Genomic DNA, 12,803 nt, shown 5'->3' with positions numbered 1-12,803 from the left:
GTACCCCTGACCTCTTACTATGGATCAGGGAAGCTGTGGATGGATCCCCCTGGCCTATCACACTGACCAGAGCTGCTGGGTAGCGGCAGAGCGGTGGTACTGGATGCTGGGTCCAAACCTCAGAAACAGCCGGGAACGGATTAGATTTTGGGTCTAATCTGTAGGTCACAGGATTTTCAGCATGGAAGACGTCTTTGACACCATGGACCACCCCCTCCTTCTGTAGACCCTTCTTTCTCTTGGTCTCTCTGGCACTGTCCTCACTTGGCTTACCTCATACCTTGCCAACCGTTCCTACGCTTTTTCCACTCCTGACTCATCCTCTCCCCCTGCCACTCCTTCCGTTGGAGTCCCTCAGGGCTCTGTTCCCAGCCCTCTTCTTTTTTCACTATACACTACTTCCCTCTCTTCCTCTGGTTTCCAGTACCACCTCTACGCTGATGACATTCAACACTACAACTCTTCTCCTGACCTTTCCGTCCCCCTTCTCTCTCGTGTCTCTAACTGCCTTTCCGCTATCTCCTCCTGGATGTCTTCACGTTTTCTCAAAATCAACATTGCTAAAACTGAACTCATTGTTTTCCCTCCTTCTAAATCTTCTAATAACCTTGATCTCTCCATCACCGTTAATAACACCACCATCTCTCCTGTCCTTCAACTCCGCTGCCTGTGTGTCACCCTTGACTCCTCCCTCTCTTTTGTCCCCATTCAATTTCTTGCCCAATCCTGTCGTTTCCGTCAGAATATTGCCCGCATCAGGCCCTTCCTTTCTCAGGATACCGCCAAAAATATTATCCACGTTCTCATAATTTCCCATCTCGATTATTGTAACCTTCTCCTCATCGGCCTCCCTCACTCCCATCTTGCGGTGGTGAGAGGCGCTGCATTGTAAAGGGAAGTTTCCCTTTACAATGCAGCGCCGCTTTAAATTTAATCGCCGAAGACGCTGAACACGCCGGAGTTGAAGAATCCGGACATTAATACATTTACCCCCTGATCTCATCCACTAATTAGCTTCCTCTGCAGACTATAAGAGTCTCCTCCTAAACTCAGCAAATTGCCAGCGCAACACTTTCCTAGGTCCAGACTACCACACTTGCTGTTTGTTGGCTGCTTCATCCTGTCTGCTGTATACAGATCTCAACCATCAACCCTTCGTGTGAATTGAGCTTCATACTATTTGCTGCTTCATTCCGCTTGCTATATACAGATTTCAACCATTTACCCTCTGAGGGAATTCAGTCTCTTCCTGTTGCCAATACATGGACTTCAACCATTTACTTTCTAAATTAGTTCAGCTTCATCCTGTTGCTGTTATATTGACTTCAAACCATTAACCCTTTGTGTGAATCTAGCTTCATCCTGTTGCTGTTATATGGACTTCAAACCATTAACCCTTTGTGTGAATTCAGCTTCACTCGGCTTGCTGAAATAAAGACTTTGGCTATTTATTCCTCGTGTGGATTCACCTTCATTCTATCTGCTCGTGTACAGTTTCCAGCTTTTACCTTCTGTGTGGATCCTCCTATCATCAATCTATTCCTGCATTTCCTACTGGCTATCTGGAGTAGTAGGTTGTTGTTTTGAGTCATCCCCTTTCTAGAGCCACCTCTCTCTCGGCGTACCGACTTCCAGTTTCAGTCCTATCTCAGGTTCTGAGTTGTCCAGGACCAGCTCCAGGCTTATTCTGTTCAGGAGTTTGCCACCCCCTGTATAGTCTCTGCCTGAGTTCTGACTCTTCCCTGTCCCACTTGTGATACTATATTCCTCTGAGTTTCTGAGTTCTTGACGGTATTGAGTTTCTGGTCGTGGGGTCAGGTCCTCCCTGGTCCCACTTCCAGATTCCAGTGGTTTATTACAGTACGGAGTCCAGTCCAGCATTCCTCCTCCTAAAGTCTAGTATACAGGAATAGAGGTACCCTATGAGCAAGACACTCATCCGACCTCCCAGTTTCCACTACATCCCTGCCACAGCTAGCCGCAAGGGGCCCCAAGACGTGTTCCAGAAACCCTATTGCCGAGACACCTACCAGCTATCCACCTACCTCTTCGCTGTCTCCTCTTGCACCTGATCCCTTCCACTGTCTCCTCTCGTGCCAGCTGTCTGTTTCCCCTCCCTTTAGTATGTAAGCTCCTACGAGCAGGGCCGTCTTCCCTTCTGTCTCAATTCCATTTCTTCTTCTCCGACGTCCCTGTACTTGCTGTGCCTGGAGCTTTTTGAGTCTTGGTTCTACTTGTTTTGCTCTGTATTACCCTGTACTGTTTCTTTTTTGTATTTGTACTGCGCTGCGGAAACCTTATGGAGCCATATATATAAAGTTTAATAATAAAAATAATAATACTCTGTTATCCAATTCACAATGTACCTTGGTATTGACGTCTTGGGCTATAGTTGTTTACCTGTCTACCGTGTAACGAAATCTACAGTACGCGATTAAAAAAAAAAAAAAGTACTTTATATTGAATTCAGTGAAAAACAGGCAACCAATGTAGGGACGGACACGAGTGGCTCAACAGTGGACACACAATTTGTAAGGACAATCAATCTAGCCGCAGCATGCAAAAAAGATCATAGGGGTGAGAGTCTGATTCTTAGATGACCAGTAAGGAGGGAATTGCAATATTCGATGCAGGAGATGATGAGTGCATGAAAGTTGTTGTAGTGTCTTGTGTGAGATATGTGTGTGTTCTGGAAAGGTTTTTTTAGATGAATGAAACAGGATTTAAACTGAGGGAACTAAGGATAATTCTGAATCAAGGAAAATGTGGTCTATATCTCCTATGTCTGTGCAATAAGTATCCAGGATATGTCTGTACATCTTATTCAGCTCTGTATGGACTCTATGCCACACATGTGATCCATATCTTCTCTCTCTGAGCATCCTGGGAAACATGTACCCGGGACATGTCTGTACATCTTATTCAGCTCTGTATGGACTCTATGCCACACATGTGATCCATATCTCCTCTCTCCGAGCATCCTGGGAAACATGTACCCGGGACATGTCTGTACATCTTATTCAGCTCTGTATGGACTCTATGCCACACATGTGATCCATATCTTCTCTCTCTGAGCATCCTGGGAAACATGTACCCGGGACATGTTTGTACATCTTATTCAAGACTACAGACATGATCGGACCGCAATGTTCTACCAAACATCTCAGCTAATTGAACATACCCCCAAGCATCTAAGACCCAGGCTACCTATTGCAGGGATGTAGCTATCAAAGTGTAATAGTAAATGAGGATTCGTTATTTGTTGTAGACGCTGGTCCTACATCGGAGACCCTCAGTGTGACATCAGCACCCGACAGGCGGTATCATCCTTAGCACAGGTCCTTCAGGGGCTAAAGGGGCGAGGCAGCATGATCATCCCCCTTAAGAAGGCTTCCTCCCACATGATAGTCCTACTTATTAGTAAATACATGATGATTGTAGTATAATAATAGGATGGGGAGAACAGTGATCACTAGTGGGTGATACCTGTTACATGGAATATGCCAGTGATCACAGTGGTAGTAGATGCATGTTTAGTAGTTTCAGTAACGGAGGCATTCATGTCAAGTAGTAGTTATTTTGCTTCAGGGTAAAATAACAATATTGCAACTTCGGAAGGCAATCTAAACGATTTCATTAACAGTATCCGTTTACTAAAACTGTATCCATTATGTGTTAAAATACATTTATTCTCTTCACAGTTCACTAATCCCAACCAGGCTCCCAGTTCCCTCTTAATACATTGGTGGGACCTACATATGGGGGTCTGACCATAGGGGGACCATTTTATCTGGTTATCACCTCTTACCTCATCAGGAGCACCCCAGAAACACTGTTTGGCTGTTGTGGGATTTCCCCCAAGTGTTGTTGTTTATTATTTGATAAGAATAAGATGAAACAAAGTCTGGCAGATTCCGTTAAAAAGAAGAAGGCTGCAGTATGGAGGGGATATCAAGAATTCCTTTCCCACCTTTTAGGGGCTCCTTGTGCATAACTGCGCACTTAAATTTGTCTATTTTGGAGCCCCAGTTGATGCTGTCCTTGTGGGTGCTTTGCAGACTGCAACCAGAGGTGGCCACGCCTGGGCTGTGTACTGCAGAACGGGAAGGATCTTGTTGCACAGCAGCAGTGCTTTTTCTTCGATACGAAGGTATGTGAGGCTTCACAGTCCAATTTTGTTTCTCAATGTCACCAGTCTCTCATCTCAACATTTCAGGGCTGCGTCCTCTCCATGGAAACAGACTCCCAAGATCATTATGAATTCTGTCCTGATAATGAAGAGGAGGATGACAGAGCATCGTCTATGACTTCCTGCAGTTGACCCTTGCCCCAGAAGCTCGGCCGAAGTACTTGCAGATCTGGAATTCAAGTTCTCATCGAATGCTGATCTCCACAGACAGTGGAGATCTCCATATACAGTGAGAGCTTGACCTCTCGTTGATCAGGTCTCCATATGATAATCGTTCTGATCTCTGGATTCTGTCTGGTGCACTCAGCAAAGAACGCTATACAACAAAGAAAAAGAAGAGGTGAAAGAGGGCAGCCTTTTCTGACCGCAGAAGGGATCAGTCTTTCAGCCGGTCACCAGCATCAACCTGTAGATATCAAGGTACACCAGGTTAACATAAAAAGAAAACATTTCTCCCAGTCTAAATCTCTGCAGTGCCCTGTGCATGAAGTCATGTGTGACACGACCAAAGGCCTTCTTCTGATCACGGCTGACCAGAGCTGAATGCATGCAGATCCTTTACGCTATGGACCATTTTCCTGAATGGGGTGGCCTGGAATGCCACAGGGCTGGACAATCTGTCCGATAACTAACTTTAGCTGTTTGTCAAGATCTTGTAATTCACATTCAGGACAGAGAGAGATAAAAGCTGCCAATTATTAAAGTTGTATCTTTCCCCCTTCCGCTTATATAATATCGTGATCATTCCCTCCCTCAGCGACGGAAGCATTCCACCATCTCCTTATATAGGTTCAACAGGTCCGGGCCAATGACATACCACATTGATACATAAAGCTTCAAAGAGAGACAGTGCTCAGGAACCAGGGGTGTATCTACTCCAGCGCCTGGGTATCATCCTTTCAAGCTTTAACTGCAGGATCAATAGAGTTTATGATACCTGACAGGAATTTATTAGCCACATCTTTGTCCTTCGTTTTTGGAGAATAGAGGATGCCGTAGTAGCCTCTGATTTCTCCCATGGTGACCTCTTTCTCTTTCCTGGGAATACCGGTCTTATCTGAGTCAAGGTGATGTTCCCATATGCTCTGCACATTATTGGTGAATAAAGAACAAGATGCCATTAGCTGGGAGCAAAGAAGTTAGGACCAACAGAACACCTAGTTACCCCTCCTATTGGGTGGATCTTCATCAGGCTTGAATGCTGGGTTGCCAGGTAGCAGGGCTCGTATCTCCATCTGGATATACAGGATATGTTTGGAATCCCAGGAAGTCCTCCACTTCTGTCTCCTTGGTCTCTGCTTCCGGGTTGGCTTACTATACATCCATCATAACATCCAGGACCTGTGAGGTGGCCTTGGTGGGAGTGTGGGGTGGCAGAAAATGTCTTACCCCTCCCTTTACATGCACTATGTTGGCATTGACCGTAGGGCGGAGCGGGGCCACCTTCTGGCAGTCCTCTACCCGCTGCTGCAGTGTATATTCTTGCTCTGTGGGGTCAGTCATTGATGTGACACTGACTTTATCTTCAGGACCACCATCTGCCTTATGCAGGAGCTCCCTGGAGATGAACCTAGCTGTGCTTACCTTGGTCTCTTGCTGGAGGGGCAGTGGAGGTTGAAATGCCAGGGTCAGAGAGATCCTTTGTAGTCTTCTCTATATATTTATTGCTGGTAGCAAGTCCTGGAGTGGATCCTGGATTGAGAAGGTGGTGAGAGGCGTTCTTGAATCGAGGTCTCTTCTTTGAGGGCAGAGTTATGCAGAGCCTCTCCCTGTCGGCTTGAGTCCATCCTGGTTCAGTCTTCTTGCTTCCTCTGCAGTAGGATGTTTATAGCTTTTTGCTAGTCCTTACTAGGACTGTGTAAAATGATCAGAACAGATATTACACTTGATCTTAGCCAAAAGGCCAATGGTATAGCTGACTCCAAAATGCTTATAATATAAATAGCTAAATGGTTACAGGGCTGTAATATTATCAGAAAACGAGATTACAGAGATCTGGGATATGTTTTATGGAGAATTGTAGATGATAGTCTGTGTGATCCAGCGAGGTTTGATGTAGAATCAGGTGCAAAGATCTTGCAAGAAGAAAGAACGATAGCTCGACAGTTCTACCAGGTCCCATGGTTAAAATAACACTATTTTATATTAGTCTAGTCCCAGCGTTTAGCCACGTTGGTGCTGTCTTTATTATCTTACGTCTTGAAGCTGTTTTCTGTCTAACCACTTTTTTCCATATTTTACCTCTCCAGGTGCCTCCATCCTGCAGGAGGATCTGGAGCAGAGAAGGTATCTGATGAGTGGCTCCTTAGCTCCTGTGAAGATCAGAAATGTGGTTCCACATGATGTTGGAGACCCAGGTATGCGTATCCTGATTACTTGTGTTCATTGCTTTCTTTCAGATAACTTTCTGTCATCCTCCATCTCATTCCTCACCTTCTGTAATGTTTCATCCTCTTCCACTCTCATTTGTATTCAGTTATTTCTGCTTTGTCTCTCTTCCCATCTCTTAGATGATGAGCCATGGCAGAAACTCAATGCCTATATCATACATGACACTGCTGACTGGAAGGACCTTAACCTCAAGTTTGTGCTGCAAGTATATCGAGACTACTGCATGACCAAAAGTTCCACCTACCTCAGGGACATGTGGTCACTAAAAGATACCTCTTCACCATGGTTCTATGGTGACATGAGACTAGAGTTCTGTGGTCAGTGAGATATATACTGGTAGCATTTAAGACTCATTTTCCATTGCTTTCTTTTCTCCTGTATATTATTCTCTGTACTAATGTTACTTTCCAACCTGTTTTTTTCCCAGGCTGTAATGGACACAGCTTTAAAATTTGATCTTGACGGTGATGAACTGATTGAGAACTCGGGTTTTGCTGATCAGACATACGATGGTTGGGTGATGACTGGACCAAGGTGAGGACTCATCATCTTTGGTTAAATGCATAAAATAATTAAATATCAATATGTAATTAACATTGCTGCATTTATATGTCGGTGTAAACAAGGAGATGAGGTGTCTGTATGGAGTCAGGATTCTATATTCAGGGATGATAATTGTCTATATCTGCAGCAGAGCTTGGAGATTGAATCTCATCAGAGAAACACAAAAGAAATACCGAGAAGTAAATAAACACAATTCTCATCTGACTCATATGTATGTATCTATCTTATATTTATATATCTATCTCATATGTATGTATCTATCTCATATGTATATGCCTGTTGGTTGCCAGTCAAAGAAGCATGAGCAAAAATGTCGGAAATACATAAATGTGGACTTAGAATTTGTCCGTCGTTGGCAATATCAGACAGTGAAAGGAACCCTGCGCTTCGGTAGACACATAGGATACACACACACGAGACAAATACAAGATACAGACACACTGAAGACACGTACAGACTCATAGGACGGACACAGACAAACAGGAGACACGCACAGGACAGACACACACACGCAGGGGGAAACACACATCCACACACAGGAGACACACACACAGAATCCCCTTGTGCACTCTGGATAAAGAAATGCGTTTGGCTCGTGTCCACAGTAATATCAGGAACACAGAGTCAATATGAGGATACATTTATACAATAAGTTATTACTTCCCATTTCTGTGTGGAGGAAGGTGTATCCAGACACAGCCACCAGGATCATTGAACCAATTACCAAAGCCAAACTAAGCAAGCACTGTGCAAAGCAGGTAATACCCGTTATCATATTCAAGACCCCTTCTGAGAAAGGTAGTGATACATAGCATAATTAAAGATTCACCTGAGAGCTATCTGTGGCATGGACATAACCCCCCCCCCCCATCTGAGAGAACACAAGGACACAGTAGTTATGACAGTACAGAAGAAGAGAATCCTTACCTGGCAGCTGCGGAGACAATCCCTCACTGAGGAGTCAGACACACAGGACAATCTATAAATACAACCACAAATAAGCAGTATTAAAAAATCCTCATAAAAATCCACTGCCAATGTACAGACATGAAGAACGGCATTCCTCATGCATTCTGCTTCCAAGGAGAGGTGATGTAAATAAGAGGAACGCACCGCCCACATCTATAAACATTACAAATGAGCAATACAAAAGGAAAAATAGTTACACCGATGTAAGTGTATAAGGTGTGGTTGTGATCACTTATTGTATAAATTTACACACTAATTTATTTCAATTAGTGTGTCACTCCTGAGGAACTGTCTGTATCTGAGCTGGGTTGCGTCTCTGGAGCAGAACTTGTGACTATGTGCATAAAGGTGGGGGGCTTGTTTAGGTTGCTTTGCACGGAAGAGAAAGGACTGGTACAGATGACATCGTCTGGTAGCCGTTCAGGAGACTAGATAATATGAATGGCAAGAAGTAAAGAATCTCAAGACGGTGGTCAAATTTAGCAAAGGAGACCAGACTGGAGCCGGAATACTGGACAGGACTGGAACCGGGTTGCAGACTGCCCTGTCAGAAGACTGCCGGGAAGAATCAACATTGCACTGGCAACAGGCAAGGACTCCATTAGGTCCTATTTTACTAACTGTTATCACCTGATTGGAGGCTGCGGTCAGCTGAGCTGAAGCAGCACTCTGACTGGCTAAGAGGGATCAGGTGACTGGATCCAAGATGGTGGCGCCCAGGAACTGGTTTTGGATGGAACCTTGGAGTGGAAACACCTATCCCCTAAATGGAAGCTGCATTTAGCTGAGCTGAAGCAGCACTATGATTGGCTGAGGGAGAGTAGGTAACTGAATCCAAGATTGCAGCTCCCATGTACTAATTTTAGAGGGATCTCTGGAGTGGAGACAGACTGGGCAACATCTTGCAGAGAGATCTGAGACAGCATAACCTGCGGACCTCAGGGACAGCTTAGAAATACAGCAAAGGGGTAAGTAACAGGACTTGAAAGCCTGGTGCGTGACATAGTGGTGCAGTTCACCAATTTATATAGTTACAATTGTACTGAGTTTTGTATTATAAATGTATTGATTTCTGAGGAAGTAGGCAAATGTTGGAGGAAATGTGTTTTTGTATGCAAGGACAAAGGTTAATCTCATGCTAATTAGGCCTATTCATTTGTAAGTAACCAAGACCTCTTTCAGCCTGAATGGACAGGAGGGAGTCATTACCTTTTATCCTGTCTTCTTAAAAAGATAAACTACATGAATAATGCAACCAGCAAGAAATTTAGGAACTCACGAGGGGAATTCAATTCCCCCCAGATTACCGTAGCGATAACTTTTACCGTTATTACGGTGAATTCAACCTGGCTTCTGCTAGCGGCTCAGGGAGCTGTGTGCAAAAAGCTGGTGTTGAAAGTGCCGTAATAACGGTAATAGTGTGCACGCCACGTTACTTTTTATAGTAATGCGGCCAATTGAATTCCCTTCACAGAGTGATGTGAATTTTGTTAAGTAAATTGTGTTAAATTCAATATTGGAGAATATATAACATCCAGATAGTAAACATTGAATGTAATATATCAGACTTGTGGTGCCAGCAGGGATCAGGGGGCTGGGTTACACCCTGCCAACATGTGGGTCAGAAACTGTATAAAACGAGCAGTTTTACTATGTAACGTATCCTTCCATCTGTACTTCTGGATTATCACTAGTACCACTAACCTAGTGTGTAAAGGTCCTTGTCAGGACTCTTGAGCAATAAAACATTACTGCTTGAAGATTCTGCCTATGGCCTGTTACCTTCTGTATCCTGTGACCAACAGATAAGAGCTTACACTCTAATCCATTCCCCGGCTTTCCTGTATTGAACCCAGCGTCTCTGTGTCAACGCTCTGCCCGCTATCCAGCAGTCGGGATCCATAGTAAGTGGTCATGAGGTACCAGCCAGCCCACATGAAACTATGTAACAGGTTTTAGTAAGGAGCAATGGAAGTATTCGGAATCTTGAGTGAAGGAGGAAGATTCGGTCTGAAAGCCACAGGGTTAATCTGTCTAGCAATGATAAACGGTCCAATGAATCTGGGATCTAACTTCTTGCGGGGCTGCTTGAGTCTGATGTTGCGTGTAGACAGCCAGCCTTTATCACCAACTTTAAAAGAACATGATCCGCGATGCAGATCAGCATAATACTTAGACTTGAATGAGTCCTGTTTGAGGGCAATATGAGCTTTCTTCCATATCCGTAAAAGATGGATAGTGGAGAGATGAGAACCCGGAATATTAGAGCGCTCCAGAGCAGACAAAGAGTTGGACCGAGGATGGAACCCAAGGTTACAGAAGAATGGAGCTACATGAGTGGAAGAGTGGCATGAGTTGTTGTAGGCAAATTCTGCCCATGGAAGCAGAGTGGGCCAGTCTTTATGGCATTTGGTTACATACAAGCGAAGAAATTGCTCAAGGGATTGGTTGACCCTTTCAGTTTGTCCGATGGACTGTGGCTGATATCCTGAAGACAAGCAGAGTTTGATTCCCAGACGGGTACAAAAAGGCCACCAAACAAAACGAGAAAGTAGTTTAATAGTCTTGTATACTCCAGGGTGACCCAAGGTTTTATTGTCATGACATTCAGTGAGGACCGTCTTTTTCAGATGATCTGGTACAAACAACTTGCCCACAGGGGTAGCTGGAGGTGTCAAATGTTGAAGGTCCTGAAGAATCGAGCCTAGATCCTGAGTCAGGCCAAGAACAATGTCGGATGCAGGGATAATAGAGGAAGGTTCAGCAAGAGGAAGAAGCGAGGCAATAAAGCTGTCAGACAAAGCATCTGCTTTTGTGTTTTTGGACCCTGGTCAGAACGTAATAATAAATTTAAAACAGATGAAGAAGAGACCCCACCGGGCTAGTCTGGAATTTAAGGTTTTGGCAGATTGGATATATTGAAGATTCTTGGGGTCTGTGTATACCGTAATTACATGGGTTGCTCCCTCAAGCCAGTGCCGCCATTCTTCAAACGCCCACTTAACTGTCAATAACTCCCGACTACCAACATCGTAGTGGATTTCTGCAGGAGATAATTTTTGGGAGAAAAATGCACAGGGGTACAGTCTGTGGTTGTAAGGATCTTTCTGCGAAAGGATTGCACTAGCCCCAACATCAGAAGTGTCTACTTTGATTATGAACAGCAGTTCTGGATTCAGATGTCGGAGAACCGGCGCAGAGATAAAGGCATTCTTGAGCGCCTTGAAGGAAGCCAAAGCTGAGGGAGACCAATTAGTAGTATCGGCCCCTTTGCGGGTAAGGGCTGTAATGGGAGATGGCCGGGTTGCGGCGCTGAAATGTGAAGCGTCTGGGACGATGCCATGGAGACTACCGGGACGAGGATCGGAAGTGATGCCCCGGTCGTCATAACGAGTTGCGGCAGTGCTGAGCCACCGCGGCTCGTAACAGATATATACTATTTGAAATAGAAAACAAAGCTATTTTTATACAGTTTCTGCACACATGTTGGCAGGGGGTAATCCAGAACCACTTGCCCGTTCCTGGCAAAATCAAGTCTGAGATATGTCAATGTTTAACATCAGGAAGCAATTTTCTCTAAGACTTGAATTTAACAATTTAAACTAAACAAAATTTCCATCAATCTGTGATTTCCCAAATTACTTGCGGTTTCATTATTCAGATATTTTCCTTAGCTCTTTCTCACACAGGAAATAAAGGATAACGACCCCCTGTTCTTTATTGAGGCTAAAAAAAGATGCGTTGGTCACTTTTAGATCAAAAGCTTAATTAACATGGGATCAGTACATTTGCAATTAATTACATTTGCTCACTGCGCCACTAGTTGAAATAAATTTATACAGCAAGTTATTTCTAAGTTATCAGGCCACACTGCTACCTGTCCATGTTTCCACAACTTGGCTCCTGGTTCCAGTCTCTTGGGGTTACAGGGCTCTTCCTGCCGGGACAGTCCATTCCCTATGCTGTGGGCCTTTCCTTGCTTGCTCCACCACAAGTCTGACATTCTCTCCTAAGGTGTGTTGTAGCCACTTTAAAGGGTTGTGATCAGTCACCACTGTGGAGTGTCGGCCATACAAATAAGGTTGAAGTTCTTTATCTTCCAAACAATAGGCAAACATCTTTTTCAATAGTGCCATATCTCACCTCTCAGGTTAGCAGTTCCCTTTCCAAACAGACCACAGTGTGGCTGGCCACACCTGGCTAAGTACTGCTCCAAGTCTGAACTGTGACATGTAAGTTTTCACAATAAAGTCCTTGTCAAAATTGAGTGTTAACAGTACTTGAGCATGAACCAGGGCTTCCTTTAACGACTGAAATGCCAGCTCACAAGCGGGTGTCCAGTTCGATAATTTGGGGAGTTTCTTCTTAATGAGATCCATCAGGGGCTTCACTATAGTATTAAAGTCTGGGACAAAATGTCTGTGGTACCTAACAAGGCCAGTACTTGTTTCTGAGTTGTTATGGATAGCCTCTACCTTAGTTGGTTCTGACTTAAGCCTTCCTCCCCCACACGATGCCCCAGGTACTGTACTTCTGACATTTGTCTGTTTGGATGGACAGATCTGCCCAGTCTATGCAAAACCTTACTGTCTTGTCCTGCTTGGGAACCAATAGAACAGAGGCTGCCCGGGGACTGTGCGACGGCTGAATGACACATTGCTCAAGCTCATAGCTCAAGGATCTGCTGCCC

The 12,803-nt window shown here is 44.5% G+C and overlaps 1 protein-coding gene across 5 annotated transcripts in view; it reads right to left on the bottom strand.

Annotated features, from left to right (window-relative positions):
- Positions 1-12,803, bottom strand: part of GBA2 (glucosylceramidase beta 2) — a 103,074-nt gene that overhangs the window by 72,062 nt on the left and 18,209 nt on the right. For 4 of the 5 annotated variants that reach the window (XM_075187392.1, XM_075187395.1, XM_075187396.1 and 1 more), the window contains one exon: positions 8,072-8,123. The exons of the other annotated variant lie outside the window; for it this stretch is intronic. The gene's annotated coding sequence lies outside the window, so the exon portion shown is untranslated. The remainder of the gene's footprint in view (positions 1-8,071; positions 8,124-12,803) is intronic. 5 annotated transcript variants of the gene reach the window in all.

Source organism: Mixophyes fleayi, chromosome 1, assembly GCF_038048845.1.
Source record: "Mixophyes fleayi isolate aMixFle1 chromosome 1, aMixFle1.hap1, whole genome shotgun sequence".
NCBI classification, from domain to species: Eukaryota; Metazoa; Chordata; class Amphibia; order Anura; family Limnodynastidae; genus Mixophyes; species Mixophyes fleayi.
Note: the sequence above shows the minus strand (reverse complement) of the source record. Positions and strands in the feature narration are given on the sequence as shown.